The sequence below is a fragment of the Cornus florida genome, unplaced genomic scaffold, assembly GCF_030987335.1.
Source record: "Cornus florida cultivar Cherokee Brave unplaced genomic scaffold, ASM3098733v1 CherokeeBrave_3.0.0_Hap2_Chr10, whole genome shotgun sequence".
Classification (NCBI taxonomy): Eukaryota; Viridiplantae; Streptophyta; class Magnoliopsida; order Cornales; family Cornaceae; genus Cornus; species Cornus florida.
In genome coordinates, this window is record NW_026775580.1 from 47,524,514 (window position 1) to 47,541,098 (window position 16,585).

Here is a 16,585-nt window from a genome sequence, read left to right on the forward strand (position 1 = left end):
GACCATTGTAGCACATCTTCCTAGGTAAGTTACGTTTGTGTGCATAGTCGTTTCTGGGCAAAGCTTCTTCTTTGGTGAAATGAGCCTCCTACGGACTCATTTTACACTTTTGTTGCATTTTCTGACCTAAGGGTATTTTGGGAATTTTCTTTGGGAAATAAATTCCGTTCTTCACATGGTTGAATACAAAATATTATTTTAGGGGGGCTTTCTTTTTCATATTTTTCCAGAAAATGCCATCTTGGCATCGGAAATCGCATCCAAGTTCAGCTCTCAGTTTTTAAATTTAGCAGCTTTTTGGACCCTCTGGACCAGTTTCCTTGGGAGGGCATTCTGGGCATTTCACATTGTGTATTTTTTTATTTTTCTCAAGAGTCACATAGAAAACTCGATTTTGAGGGGGGTTTCTTCTTTGAGTTTTTCCAGAAAATGTCATCTTGGCCCTCAAATTTTCATTTTTCCCGGAAAAACCCCTACTGCTAGGTTTTTTGGGCTGCCCATTCTGCCTCCTTCACATGTAAACGGTTACGAGGGGTTTCGTAACTGGTTATATGTGCATGGGCAGTGTGTTTCTCGTGATTTTTGGCTTCCTAGCCGGTTAGGAAGGTCTCCTAACCGGTTAGATGTTCTTGGTTGCCATCTTTTTGACCGTTTTGCCCCTTCTTCTTCCGTTAGCCATATCTTCTTCATCTGAACTCCGAATCAAGCGATTTTTGAGTCTAAGTTCATTAATTTTTTATTGTCTTTCCAATGATGTGCTCGGTGGCACCTACTTTTAGGCTAAAAATGATGATTTTGCCCCTAGGTGCATTCTTGTCCGTTTTTGAAATGTTGTTTCCGCATTTGATTCCTTTAGGTCCCGTGACCTCGTTGAGGGTCACAATGGTGTCTTAGAGTCATGTTGTATCTCTAGAGACCATTGTTTGTCTTTTGCTTCCGCATTTCGGATTCGTTATCGGATCATCTTTCAGTTCATCACTGACGCACCGGGTTGAAAAACTTGGGCCGTCACAGTTTGGGGGTGTGATGAGTGCTTAAATGTGACTCATTTTAGTACCTTAGCAAGGGTATTTTAGTCCATTCTATCTTTATTTTCCCATTTTAATACTTATTTATGTTTTTTGTCTATTTCAGGTCAATAAGGTTCAAACAGGTTAAAAATGGTCTTTTATAGCCTTTTTGGAATCAAATAAAAGTTCATAGAAGATTTCAGAAAAATCCTGAAAAAGATCAAAAAAGCTAAATTTTTGGATGGATCGAAGATTTCTTCGATCGATCGAAGATATCTAGATCGATCGAAGTTTCAATTGATCGAAGATTCAATTGATCGAAGATTTTTTCGAAAATATGCTGGCAACGAGCTGTTTTATTCCTGCGTGCCCGAACTCTACCTACCACATAGTTGCGGGATTAGATATTTTGAGGGCTTATTTTCTAACTTGTTCACTACTTCAAGGACCTTTTATAAAGGGGGAATTGAACCATTTTGTGATAAATCTTTTTGTCTTTAATTTTATTTTGATTGTAATTTTATTTTCTCTCTCTAGAAAAGTTAGAGATTAGGGTTAGAAGAAAAGAGAAGAGTGGAGGCACCAAGAATACATCTCTAGATCTACACACTCTCTCTCTCTAGAATTTAAAAAAGAAAAAGAGGAAGAAGATTGAGTCATGTTTGGGGATTTCCCTTAAGGGTTCCAAGATCACACCCACCTCCTTCATGATTGGCTAGGCTTCTCCTTGGGGTTTGGATGAACCCCAAGCTTGTAAATTAAATCCTTTCTCTTGACTTTTTTGGAAATTTATCTTGTGATTAGTGTTATAATCTTGTGAATAAAATGAATCTTGGAATATTTATATGATTTCTATGGTTTAATTCTTCCTATTAATTCTCTAGTTTATTTACATGTCTGTGTGATTAAATTGGGAATTATGTCTTACGTGATTCATATGGTTTAATTCTTCCTATTAATTCTCTTTGTGCTTACATGTTGTCTTATGTGTGATTATTTGGGAATTGATCTCTACATTACTTTCTCTATGTTGGTTACATGTCTATGTGTGCTTAATTAAGGATCTAGTGATGGCTATCCATGGTATTCATTATGTGGGTTTGTCAATTAATTTAATGGATTATTCTTATACTTGATGGGTTGTTCTACAATTTAATTCATGCTTGTAGATAGGTAGACAATCTTTACTTGATTTCTTATTCCATGTCTTATTATTACAAATTCTATGATTCTCTAGATTGATGTGTGCTACAATTATGACTAGTTTGATGAGTTATGCTTAGAATTGATGGGTTGTAGCTAGTTTAATTGTTAGTTAGGTAGATGATTCATTATTGAATTTGATGGGCCATACTTAATATTGTAATTGGTAGTCGCATTTTTTTCACAAGAATGTTTTCCCTATATTAATTGAAAATGCGTGGTTTGGTGAATGAGCTTGGTGGTGATTCCAATGCACCCCAAGACCTCACTTCTCATCTCTTAAATCCCTATCTCAACTTAGTTTATTTTAATTGCATTTTAATTAATTGAATTTTAGTGCAATCAAATAATCAATCTCTCTATTGCAATCTTATGATCCACTAGAGTAGAAATTAAATTCCAACATGTATAATCCCTTGGGACGATCCCTACTCACTCTTGCTACGTTAGTAGTAGTGGTGATAGTGGTTTTTATAAATTTAAACTTGACCTAAAAGGTTTTTCTTAAACCGTATATTCACTACATTATTTTGGCGTATACATGCAGCCTCGTCAGTTTGAAAGAGATAAATGAATTTAAAAAGCTTTGAGATAGAGAACCTATGTCTAAAATTTTCAGCTTCATCCAACAATGCTGAGAACAAGCTTGTAAAGAACCAGAAATCTTGATTGTTGAAGAGACCCTTAATTCAAAATAGTTTGCAACACCCTTAGTTTCACACTGAATTTTTGATTCATTTTAGAGTTGTATTATAGAGTGATTGTCTTCCTCATCCATTTCTTCTTCAAGGGACCTTGGATTCACCTTATTTCTGGATTTCAGCTTTGATAGACTTAAAGAGACTTTGAGATCATGAGCTTTTGAGAATTCTGCAAGACGTTATTTTCTTGAAATTCTTATAGTTGTGATAGCAATCATTTCTGAGGCTTGGAATCCACGTGCTTTGATATAATAACCAGTTCTTGATCCTGAAGGAAGTGTGTTAATCCTGAGACTTGAATGCTTGGACTTTCTCACTGAACATGGCTGCTTTGATTTGCTAAAGAGATTAATAGAAGAGCGACTGTGAACTTTTATGAAATTAACATCTGGTGGTCTTCGCTTTAGAGCCTTAAAGACTAAGTAAACACGGTTTAGAACAGTTTGAAGATCTTTGTGAACAAGGACAGCTTCTTAAGTTAATTTAGGAACATTCTTCCAATTTTCTTGAGGTTTCAATAGGTCTTCTTCAGAAGCATAAGACGTAGGACACCACAGATGCAATTTTCTACATTTTCTAAGTCTTCCAATTGAGACTTTTGATCTGAAATCTGTTGAATAGTAAGTTGCCAACGAGAAAGAGTTCATGATAGATAGACTGGCTTTGAATTGATCAAGAGATATACTTCTTGAAAGCTGCCAATATAAATTCTGTTCGTCACCAACATCTTCAAGTGTAACACTCTCTGCTGTGGATACATCTTCACTCTTCATTTCAGCTCGTTGCTTCAATGATTTTTCACGATTAGATTTCCATTTAGGGATTAGAGCTCTCTTTAGACAACTCAGACTAGAGTTTCATTGCAAGTTCACATAAACAATCTGAGCAAAGTTATCAAGCTTCTCATATTTAGTCATACTGTGAGCAAATATACTAAGAGCACTAGATAGTCCTTTACGACCTTTCTTTTTCTTGACCCTCTGTAATATGGAGCCCCTTTTCTTATTGTTAAACTTCTGTAACCAACTCCTTTCAAAGATCTATCTTCTAAATCTATAATAGATCTCATTCCCAGCTTGACTTTCCTTCTTGAGCCTGAGACTAAAGAGATCTTTTGCAATGTAACCAACCTTGAAATAAAACCATGTTCAGCCTTGCTTTTATCTGTCAAAAAGGTTGTAGCCCTCGCTTTAACAATGCTATTTTTCCACAATACTTTCTTTGATCTGAGCTTCACTATGTTACAAACAACAAATAGAAAAAAAAAAAGATTAAGACTGAGAGCTTAGACTTGAAGTCTTCAACATAAGTACCTTCTTCAGCTTTTTCTTCTTGTATTGTGTATTCTATCCCAAGCAAGTCTCACACTTCCTTGGATGATTTACAACCCTTAACCTTCATAAGATCTTGATGAGTAAGACCACTGAGTATAGATTGTTTTGCCCTTGAATCATTAAATATATCATCTTCATTGAACACTGATAATCCATTGATGGTAGCATACCACACCTCATATGACTGAGCTATCAGATAAACCTCCATTCTGATTTTTCAATCTTCAAAGTATGTGTTATCAAGACATAGAGCATTATCAATGCATAGACCTTCCATTATGTTCAAGGAATCTTTACTGCAGGCTTGTTAATTCCTTGGTTGAGCAGACCAAGGCTCTAATACCAATTGTTAGACTAAGAAGGGTGGGTTGAATTGGTCATAGGTAGATTCTTCTTTTTCACTTGAGTATAAACATACTTACCATAGAAGATATAAACCAATACAATTAAGCAAATCACATAGACAAGGAAACCCTATCAATAGGGAAAAACCTTGGTTCTTGGCCTCAGCCAATAAATGCCTCCACTAGTAGTATGAATCTTGTTACATACTCATCTGTCTCACTCTCTGTACACACCCAGGCACCAGAATTGACACTAGCTTTCATAACCAATTCACACTCACTAGTTCACTATCTTCACTTATTGCATGTAAGTAGTTACTCACTCAGCTGCCCCACTTTCCCACCACCTTGGACTCACTAAGACATTGAATTTCACTCCACCTACACACACATAAGATCAAACAATGTGCACACTGGCATTCCCCTAGTCTACAGCCCCTATGCTTTGACATACAAAGTTCTCAATAACTTAATCAACAATGGGGTGAGGATGTAAAGCCTCACTACCATTTACAATGAAGTGTAAACACACTAAATACAATTTACTTCGGCTGCACCACAAGATAAGAATGTAGAACTCAGCCTAGAATAAAGAACATAGTGTAATCCTAGCTTCTCTCTTCTGCGATCAATAGGATAAATCTCCCTCAGCACAATGCAGCTTCAACTGATACTCATACTAGGATCCCACAGTTTTGATTCAGCTAAGCAAACTTGCTTAATTATGTATTGGACAATGATTAGCAAGTTCTTTTAATAATTCAGCTAAATTAGACTTTAAACCCTTTTCAATAGGTAAATCAGTCAACTCACAAAATATCTTCTTTAAGAACCCCTTTTCAATGTCTTCATATAATCATAGCACACTTGCACAAACAATGTCTTCAGTAGGCTCGGCAAGATTAGGACATTTCAATATAAACCAATAACAAATAGACTCAGTAACAATGTAGTCCCTTTGTCTAGTACAAACCTATGCAATCTCTACTCCCACGCTTCAGAACCTGCTCAAACTTCACTCCCCTATTCTTTAATAGGCCAAATAAACTTGCTCAGTTGATTATAACAAATTATAAAGCAAGGTATGACAAATATAGTGCAGAACAGGCTTGTTTTCACTTAAAGCCCGAGCCTTAAAGAATAGAAAGGCTTCATTCAATGCAGCTTCAAATAAACCTCAAGCTGAATAACCTCAGTCTTCTTTCAGCAATATAAACTTGCTCAGTGATAGTCTTCAGCTAAATGTTTAGTAGAAAGAATCAATAATACAGCACAAACAGTAGCAAAACAACAACTCATAGTAGATGTGTTTAGGTGCACCTGAAGCTTTCCGTTCTGAAGGGTAAAAGAGTCAGTCCGAGGCTGGACCTTCTTGAGTGTAGTTCCCATAAATTTTTTTCATCATAATACACTTGCTCAAATCATCATTTCTCATTTTGAAGCAAGTTAATATCAATTTTCAGTTCAAAGAAAGCTTCAGAAGCCTGTTTCTGCAGCAGCACTGATTTTAGGGTATATCTGGTATTTCACAACAACAAAATTCTAGATTTTAGTTTTCTCAAATGTATATTGACTGTATAGATATGATCAATAGAGTAATACAACAAGCACATCCAAAATATTGCAATTCAAGTACTCAAACCAGCCACGAAAGAACCACTTTTTGCTGAAGCTAAGGTGGTTCACAGTACTAACATATAACAGGTCATTCCTTAAACCGAACCTTAACTTGGACAGCCTCAAATCAATAGTCTAGGCATGCTTAGATGATAAACAATCATAGTATAGCATGGTTAAACATATTAAGCTCAGTTCCACATATTTAGACCATTAAATCAAATAAAACTATAGGTTCGAGATATGAAATTCAATACCAGCTTCAATATGTAGTCTCAGGCACCTTCAGCTGTTGTAAATCACTAAGTTAAGTATGCTCAAACTTTATTCAAGCTTCAGAAATGTCCACTGAAGTTTTGAGCTGCTTTAGCCACCTCTTGCACCAGAATATTAGCTCTTGATAGCCTTAATCATCTTCACTTTAACTGTGCTCCCTTTAGGCAAATTTTAGAGATTCATTTAAGCTCAAACATCATACAATATCTTTGAAATTGTTGTTCATTCTTAGTTCTCGAGTAGGACTCTCTCTCTCTCTGTTGTAGCCTTACTTTTTTTTTCCACTCTAGGAGGCACACCCTAAAAGGCCTTATAACAACATATATATATAAGTACACACATAGCAGCCCTATTACAGCAGCTCCAATACACCTGTCACCTTCTACCAATCATTGACAAGAATGATTTAGATATTTTTTAGAGCAATGCACCAATACTGGCCTGCCACCTCAGTTGTTTTGCCAATATTCTCACCATATAATGACACCTTGTGCATCAGTAAAATTAGTTCATATAGGTGAGACCACAATGAATTTTGTTTTTGCTTAGCCTCTAAGTTCTGCAACATCATTGGAGGACAATATTTTTATGGACCACAGCCACGTGTCATAGGTATATTCTAAGTACATTCACAGCACATTTTGTATACAAGCCTTCCACAAATGCCCCTTTAGCTATCACATGCAATGCACAAGAAAATGCAAAGCTTTATCACATAAACGAAGACCATTTAACACACTGCACCTTTAATAGACATATAAGATAACTTTGCTGTAGCTTGTATAGAGCCGAACCATATAGTGCTAAACTATATAATGCTGAACCATATAGTGCTGAACCATATAGTGCAGCTTGTATAGTGCTGAACCTTTCAGTGCTGAACCCTTATGTGTTGAACCTTTAAGTGCTGAACCCTTAAGTGCTGAACCATTAAGTGCTGCTGAACCATGAGCTTTATTACCCAGTTAGTGCTGAACCATGTGCTGAACCATTTCATTAACAAGACACAAATTATAACACATTTAAAGTGCAAAACACTTAATCAACCATGAATCAACAAAAAGTCATTTCAAAAGTTGAATGTAAAGACTGTGTGGATCAAAAAGGAAAACTTGGTTAATTATGTGCCTGTTGATGCTATGGGACTTGTTCCTATTAGGTCTATCGGTGCAAACCCCCCTAACTAATTCCTAAAGAAGTTTTATGGTCATGGACTATTCTTTGATGAATATCATGTTTCCATTGGACCATATCTTGTAGTTTAGAATTTAGGTTGTTTGTTTTCATAAGAAAGTGATGATCATATTTTTCTTAGCAATGCATGAGTGATAATTATTTTTCTTGAAGTAATTATTTTTGAATGCAAATTGGGGACACATGATTATTTGATGAAAAGATTCTTGATATGTAATATAAATGTTGAAAGATAATTTGCTTTGTTTATTTCTTTTTAGAGATGAGTCTCTTGATTTCATATTTTTCATGTGCACTAGTCCAAGTCTAAGAAATTTAATTAGAAATCACTGTGAAGTTGACTACGTCATATTGCTCATAAAAGCTATAAAGGTTATTGTTTTTTAAATAAATAAAAAAAAAGAGCATGTGTTTGAAAAAAAATTGATAAAATTTCAGCATGAAAAAAAAAAAAAAAAAAAAAAAATCAAAGAATGCTGAAAATCTTTGTTAAGGAAAAGGCTACCTATTAAGACTAGTTCGCAAGCTCCTACTAGACTTTGAAGAGGAGCTAATTGAGTAAAAAGAAAAGAGGAGACAAGTCAAAATAGGGAATTTCTGTCTACTCTTTAGACTGAAAGCCGCCTTGCTTAGAAAGGTTTGCTCAAAACAATCTTATCTTGATGCTTTTCATTAAGTTCAGGTTTGTGTAGCTTAATGCTAAAATTTCCAAGAGTCCTGAACTTAATGCAAAAATCAAAGAAATCAAAATTTTTAATGCAAAAAGCTACACAAACCTAGATGAGAAAATGTTTAATTATATAGACTTTCAAAAAAGTTTGCTCAAAACAATATCCTTAATTATATAGACTTTCAAAAACTAGATATGATTAGAAAAATCTAGATATGATTAAAAAAAAAAACAAAAAAACAAAAAAACAAAAAAAAAAAAAAAGAAGAAGAAGAAGAAGAAGAAGTTAATTTCGTGCATATGTCTTTTGGAAAGAAATCTATATCAAATATGAAGTTTAAATAGAACAAGAAACAAATTTACCAAAATCTGCTAAAGACCTTTAACCGGTTTAGAGTCCTTGAACCGGTTCAAGTTGGCCAATGAATTGTAGAATTCGAATTATAAATCTTGAACCAGTTCAACTAAATGGAACCAGTTCAAGTTGGCCAGACTTGAACAGAAGAATTAAAAACTTAGAAAAATCACAAAAATATATAATTTTGAAAAACATACAATGTATGCAAGTGTCCTAACCTTCTAGCTGAACTTCCTAAAGTGTTGTTCTTACCTTTTCATAAAGTTCATGTAATGTTTCTGATTTTCCGTGTTTTTCATTTTCTAGGATTTTTTTTGATTTTTTGGGGTTATTTTCGTCTTGTCTCGTTTTGCGTACCAGATACTATGGGGTGTTCTGGGTGTGTTTGAGAGTTGGTTGGGGCATTTCCTTAAGTTTAGGACTCTTGAAAATTCATTGGTTGTCATTTCGGCATTTTTCCATTTTTCGAGCCAGGAGGTCCCAAGTGGGACCCACTACTAGGGTTGTTGTGTATGGGGATTGTGTTTTAGGTCCATTACATTCCATACATATTTAGTTGATGCATTTTATGTGGATATATGTTTATCTTGTGGTTATAATTTGATTAGTGCATATATATGTGTTACATTGATAAAGATGAGATATTCATTGGGTGGGACCCAGCATGATGTTACGATATTGCATATGACCTTATGGTCATAACTAAACCATTTTTTCCTCTCCTCTCAGTCACGTTATCTCTCTTTTTCTTTTTGCCAATTACAAGCTTAGATCCCACTTTATCCTTGGAGATTTAGACTTTGCCATTGAAGTCAAAGTCGACGAGCATGACGAGAGCTCATTTTAATCGGAGCAAATTTCAGTTTAGAGCACCTTTGATATTTCAAAATTTGGGGTTGTTTTGAGGTTTCTTTGGATTTTTCTTGGTTTGTTCTCCCATTGAGGTATGGGTCTCTCTAATGCATCAACTTTTGCCTTTTATTTGAGTAATTTCTATTTTCCTTGTTATATTTTTAGAATTTTAAGCTTTGATATGAAATTGTGGTTTTATGAATAATTATTGTGAATGTTTTCTTTGAAATAATGATGTGAAGAATGTTCTTGTATTATAGAATTTTTAATGTACATCATGTCTTGATTGATTGCTATATTATGCTTTGTTTAAACTCTTTAAATTGTGAATGCCTTGTGAACATCATTGTTGCTATGATGAGTTATTGTTAAGGGGTTGTAACATGGTGCATTGTCTTGCATGATATGGCATGAAAAGGGGAATTTGAAAGGGGTTTTGAGGAAGGAAGTTTTTCTTAAAGGGAAAGGTTTATTAAAAATGGGAATTTTTTTTTAAAAATGAACCGGATTTCGTGAGTTTAGGGCTAGCTTGACCTAGAGGGAACGCGGCCTAGTGTAGGGCGTGAAAAAGTTAATACTAGGCCCGAAAAGATTGCCGGATTTGGAACTGAGGATAACTATCAATCTCGCCTTGGTAAAGTCAGTTAGTAGTTTTCAAAAATGGGAAGTGGGTCGGTAGGGACCAAGTATGGAACAGGATGCATTACATTTCATATCGTACACAGCATTGTGTAGCATTTTATTGTGTGTTTGAGGATAATGCTTGTTGTGATGTAAATGTTACATGGACTCCCAATGTATGCTCCTGATATCATTTTTCCTATTATGTGTTGCGTGGCTCAAGGGAGTCTAAAACTGATGCCTTAGATGACTTCTACTGAGCCTAGTACTCACCCTTTATTTTTAGCATTATTTCAGGACATGGGAAGAAAGTGGCGGATGATGATCCACCACAGTTTTAGACGGGGTTGGAATCTATATTTTGTTATCCTTTGTGCAGAACCATGAACTATGTTCTTTTATAAAGCCTTGGTATATTTTGTATGATATTGTAACTAAGGAACTTGTAATTATAACTATATTCATAGGCTGTAATTTGTTGTATTTAAAGTTTATTTCTTGTAAATGATCATGGGACAATGTAAAAGACTTGCAATTCTATGTTTTGGATGAATGTGATGAATGAATGTTATAATTATCTTGTGACAATGTGTTAGGACAGGTTAGAACAATTTTAAGGCCAAGTGTGGTCATTGAGTTCCTTAAGCATTTTAATAGTAGGATTTTACCTCGCAGGGTCATTCCGGATGACCGGTTGCTTTGTAGTCATTTTCTAGTAGCCAATGCCATTTCAGGGTCACAACCGGTTGACCGGTTGAGCCACTTTAGACGGTTGAAGTAACCACTTCGGATGATTGGTTAGCTACTTCGGACGGCCAAAGTAGCTGCTGTGCTGATTGCTTATTTTTCTTTCCTCGACTTCTATTCTCAAGCCACATAATGGTGTTATTTAAGGCTATGAACTCCTATACAATTTATTAAAGATGTATCGATAATGGATATGACGGTAATGCCCTTAGATGACCTCGGGTTCGGGCAAGGACCTGGCTAGTAATTCGAACCTTTGGGTTCGGGTCGTTACACTTCAAGCTATCAAACAAAAATAACTCTTCAATTCCATAACCGATCTTGATCTTGAATTTTAAACTTGAAAATACAACTTGATCGAACTTGTTTCGACACCAAAATTAACCAATTACAAAATATACATCTTACAATTGGTTCGTTTGTCTTCAATGATTATAGCTTCTCTCTGCCCTATGATCTATCTGAAATTGTGGTCTTTGTAAAAGAAAATTTTGATGGGTTTGTGAGAAACTTCAAGCATTGGTCAGCTAATTATATATCCCACCTCTCCAGACTAATTCACAAACTGGGTGGAGTAGATATTTTGTGTCCATTGCAATTCAATAACTTGACTGCTTTACGGAATGATGTATTTGTAGATGGGTATTTTAAGATTGATCCCACTGAGGTAGAGGCAGAAGAGAGGTATGAAGAAGATGACTTGGAACTTGCATTAAAGGGATAGGTTGAAATGGAACTATTAGAAGAGATAGGTTGAAATGGAACTATTGGAAGAGAAGGGTCAGCCAGAGGTTAAAGAAGATGATGAGGGGCAATTTGGTAATCAAGACAAATTCCATCATTTTGGAAAAATTGACTTTGACTCCATGATTTTGGCATTTGACCAACATAACCTCATTTTTGTTTTTGGAATAATCCCTTAATTTTTCTTGTCGACTGTGTTTTGGTTGCTAGATTTCTTTCACAGATTTATCAGTGGAAAGTTGTAAAATTATCAAAAAATTTCCTTAACAAAATTAATTGTTGGGCACGTCTTCGTAGCCAAGATGATAATGCACATAAAAGAGGTAGTAAACATAAAATTGTTGAGGGATATATTGAAATAATTAGGTGAATTGCCTTTCATTGATATGATGATCAAATATATGTACAATATGAATCAATGTAAAATAGTAAACAAATCTCTACATCCAAGGAGTTGTTATAAAGAATTAAAATTCAAAAATAAATCAGTTACAAATATTAATGATTTGCTCAATCAAGGAGATTTATTGTCATGGCTGAAATTATGGGGCAGTTACATTGTTATGTTTATCACACCCCCACAAGCTAATGGGTCGAGATCGGACCATGAGCTTGAATTTCAATGTTTGAAACCGAGCTGATGAAAGGCCTTTTGTGAAAATATCTGTAACTTGATCAACCGAGGTAATATATGAGACAAGAAGCTCATTTCGAACCACTTTTTCATACACATAATGGTAATCAACTTCTAAATGTTTTGTTCTAGCATGAAATATTGGATTAGAGGTGAGAGAAATTAAATTGACATTGTCACACCAAATAAGTGGAGCTTTAGGTAGAAAGATGTGAAGATCTCATAAGAGTTGCCTTAACTAAGAAATTTTTGCAGCTGTGTGGGCAAGTTGTTGATATTCAGCTTTAGTGCTAGATCGAGATACAGTTGGTTGCTTCTTAAAACTCCATGAAATAAGGTTACGCCTAAGATATAGACAATATCCTCTAGTAGATCTTCTATCAGTAAGACAACCCACATAATCAGCATCTAAATAGGCTTTTAATTGTAAATCACTTGGTGTGAAGAGTAATCCATCATTGATTGTGCCTTTGATATATCGAGAATTCATTTAACAGCGGTCTAATGAACAACAATCGGACGATGCATAAATTGGCAAACTTGATTCACTGCATATGCTAAATCAGGACGAGTGATTGTGAGATATTGCAATACACCAATAACACTCCGAAATTCTGTTGGATCATCCAGAAACTCACCATTATATGGCTCTAACTTCTTGCCACTAACAGATGGCCTGATTGCTATATGGCTTTGCATTCTCCATTTGAACACGTTTCAACAAATCAATTGCATATTTTCTTTGTGTAAGATAAGAGACCCTCCTTGGTGTAGTCAGCTTCAAATCCAAGAAAATAATGCAAATGCCCTAAATTTTGCATTGTAAAAATTTTCCCAAGAGATGAAATCAAATTATCAATCTAAGAAGTACTATTGCCGGTGATGAGAATGTCATCAACATAGATTAATAAAATGAGAAGAATTCCTTGATAAACGCCGAATATTGCATATTCAAGCGCTCTTATTTACATTAGTTAAGTCCATTATTTGATCTTTTTGAATAGATTATTTTCAGTTTCGTGTTTTTATGTATTTTCAGGTTTGTTTCCCAAAAAGAAATAAAATGGAAGTTTTAAAGGCTTTTTGAAGATCAAGGCATTCTAGGCCTTTGCATCCTATGATTTCCAAGAGGAATTTGCCAAATTGTGCTCATAGGGACTCTCTACAAAACAAAAGGGCGGAGGATGGACTCAATGACTTAAAACCAAGATCAAGGTGATAGAGGATCAAAAGCTTGAAGAATTGAAAGTAGTGAAAGAAGTTCAAAGCAGGAGAAAGGAGAATAAATTCTAAGGCATGGACGAGCGCTCATCCAAAGCCTTATGAGCACTCGTCCGGTATTCATGAGCATCTGGCGCGCGTCCCATGTCACACGAGCACTCGTCCCTCGTACGAGCGCTCCAATTCAAGGCAGAGAGAAAAAATGCACTTACGAGCGCTCGTCCCTTCAATTACGAGCCCTCGTCTATGCAGCTCCGAACCAATGAGAATAATTCTAAGGCGTGGACGAGCGCTCGTCCAGGCATTACAGAATCAGCTAGCTTTTTGAACTTTTTAATTGGATTCCCTCCTTAATTGGGTTGTTGGTAAAATACTTTTAAGGGACATGGACCTTGGTTTTGAGGAGGTTTGGTAGACATCTTGTCTATATGAGAAGGGTTGATGATTGTAAAACACATTATTGGGTGGTTAGAGGATTATTTTCTAGAGAGAAATATTGTGCTCTTGAGTTCTTTGGTTGCATTTTTGGCTGAGGGTGCGAAAATGGAAAGAAGGAGGGCTTCAACCTTTTCCTCCCTTGTTTCTATGTCTAACTAACTCCCTTTCTAGGGACGTGATGAAGCCTTTCTTTGTAAGCATGCTCTAGTTTTGGTTTTAATTTAGGGAATGAAGTTTGTATATGGTAGTTTCGTAATCTAGAGACTTACACATGTTGTAATGGTTTTTCCTTTCTATAAATGATTATGTTGAATTGGTTATCTTATCTTAGATTGTATTTTCTCATGATCATATGGCTTGCATCTTCATAGTGAGAATGGAGATAAGATTATGAAATGGCTTTTAATGGCATGTTGTATGAGAAGTTTGATAGTCCATAGCTTAGGGCCTCCCTTTAATGGATTATTTTTGGTTTTTGACTTCATGTGCTATTATCATATTCTTTTTTGAGGAGTTTGATAGTCCCTAGCTTAGTGAGCATGTCAAAACCTACACCTTAGTTTAGGTAGTTCAAGCATGTAAAACTTTGATGGATTATACTTACTTCTTAATTTTATGAGCTTATTGAATATAATTTAGCAATCATGTATTGCTACATATCATGGACATATACCTAAGTTGTTTTCCAAGTTAATCATAAGCAAGCATGTTTATATGGTTGGTAGTGGATTCACTTCCTTAGCCCACTGTACATAAGTTTAATTCATTTTCAATTCCTTCCATTTACTGTTTTACGCAAATTTCATTTCCAAGTTCTAAATGACAAACAAAACAAACCTTACACCTCTTTCATCAAACAAAGTGATTTGACAACCTTGGTTGCCATAAACTAGCAATCCCTATGGTTCGACTTACTCTTACGATAGCCCTATTTTACAATGATTTGTGCTGTTACAAGTATTGATTATTATTGGTAAATATTTCAACCGACCATGCCTTTTTGTTGATAAACAAATAGTGAACAATTTGCTTTGGAAGTGACAAAACCAAATTCTTCAAGATAGTCAGAAAGTCGTTGAAACCATACACGAAGAGCCTGTTTCAAGCCATATATTGATTTGCGAAGGCGACATACATGATTAGGAAAAGTAAGGTCTTCAAATCCTTTTGGTTGACGCATGTAAACTTCTTCATTTAGATAGCTATGTAAAACTACATTTTGTACATCAAGTTGCTGAATGTGCTAATTATGATGCATAGCTAATGCCAAAACTATGCGAATGGTAGCATGTTTCACAACTGGACTAAAAATTTCAGTATAATCAATTCCCTTTTGCTGATGAAAACCATTTGCAACAAGTCGAGCCTTATATTGTTCAATCGATCCATCTAATTTACGCTTTACTTTAAACACCCATTTATTTGGAATAATATGCATGGATGGTGTAGGAAACACTAAACTCCAAGTACCAACTTGTTGTAAAGCATTAAATTCAGTGCACATTGCCATTCGCCATTGAGGGTCTTTGATAGCTTGACTGAAACATAATAGCCCAAGGTGATTATCAGAAAAAGTAACTAGCAATGCACACTTTGGATTAGGCTTTCGAATTCCAGCTTAACCTCTTGTTACCATTTGATGTGAGGGAGAAGGCTCGGATGGTAAAAGTGGATCATGAATTGGAGAAGAATGACTGATAGATAATTGTGGAGATTTAATAGGACAGGTTGACATAGGTGAAGAAATTGATTCAAGATGTGAAAGTAAAGGTGTTGTAGTTGATGTTATAATGGAAGGTTGAATAGTATGAGGTGAAATTGGTGTAACAGAAGGTGGTGGAAATAAAAGAACCGATGAAGATGCTTCCTTTGGCCATTGTGAAATAGGCAAAACCTATTCAAGTTTAAAAGGAAATTGACACTCATTAAAAATAACATGTTGAGACAAATAAATCCATCCAGTGTCCTTGTCATAACATTTATAGCCTTGATGATTATGAGAGTATCCCAAGAAAACACTTTGGATTGGAATTGAAGGTTATTTTTATTATAAAGATGAAGATATGGAAAACATGCACAACTAAATACACGAAGAAATGAATAGTTTGAGATGGTATATCGGCTTAAACTAACATTGTTAGACATATCTCTGTTATATGACGAATTTTTCGTTCTGAAACACCATTTTGTTCTGGAGTAGAAGGACAAGAAAAACGATGAAGAACTCTATGAAGAGAAAGAAAATCCTGAAATGTACCCTTACAATACTCACCTCCACCATCAGTTTGTAGCGATTTAATTTTACATGAGAAAAGATTTTCAACAAATGCTTTGTATTTAACAAAATAACCAAACGCCTCATGTTTAAAATGCATAGGATAAATCCATGTGTATTTGGAAAAGTCATTGATGGCAATAATTTGTTATCACTTAAAATCACCACTTGCAATAGCACATATATCAATGTATAAAAGGGCTATTATAAGGGTTTGTCGGACCAGAAGGATTGCTAGTTTTTGGTAACCAAAGTTGTAAAATCACTTTTTAGTTTGATAAAAGAGATGATAATTTGATTGAGATGTCACTTTAAACTACGAATTGAAATTGCATAAAATTAGTAA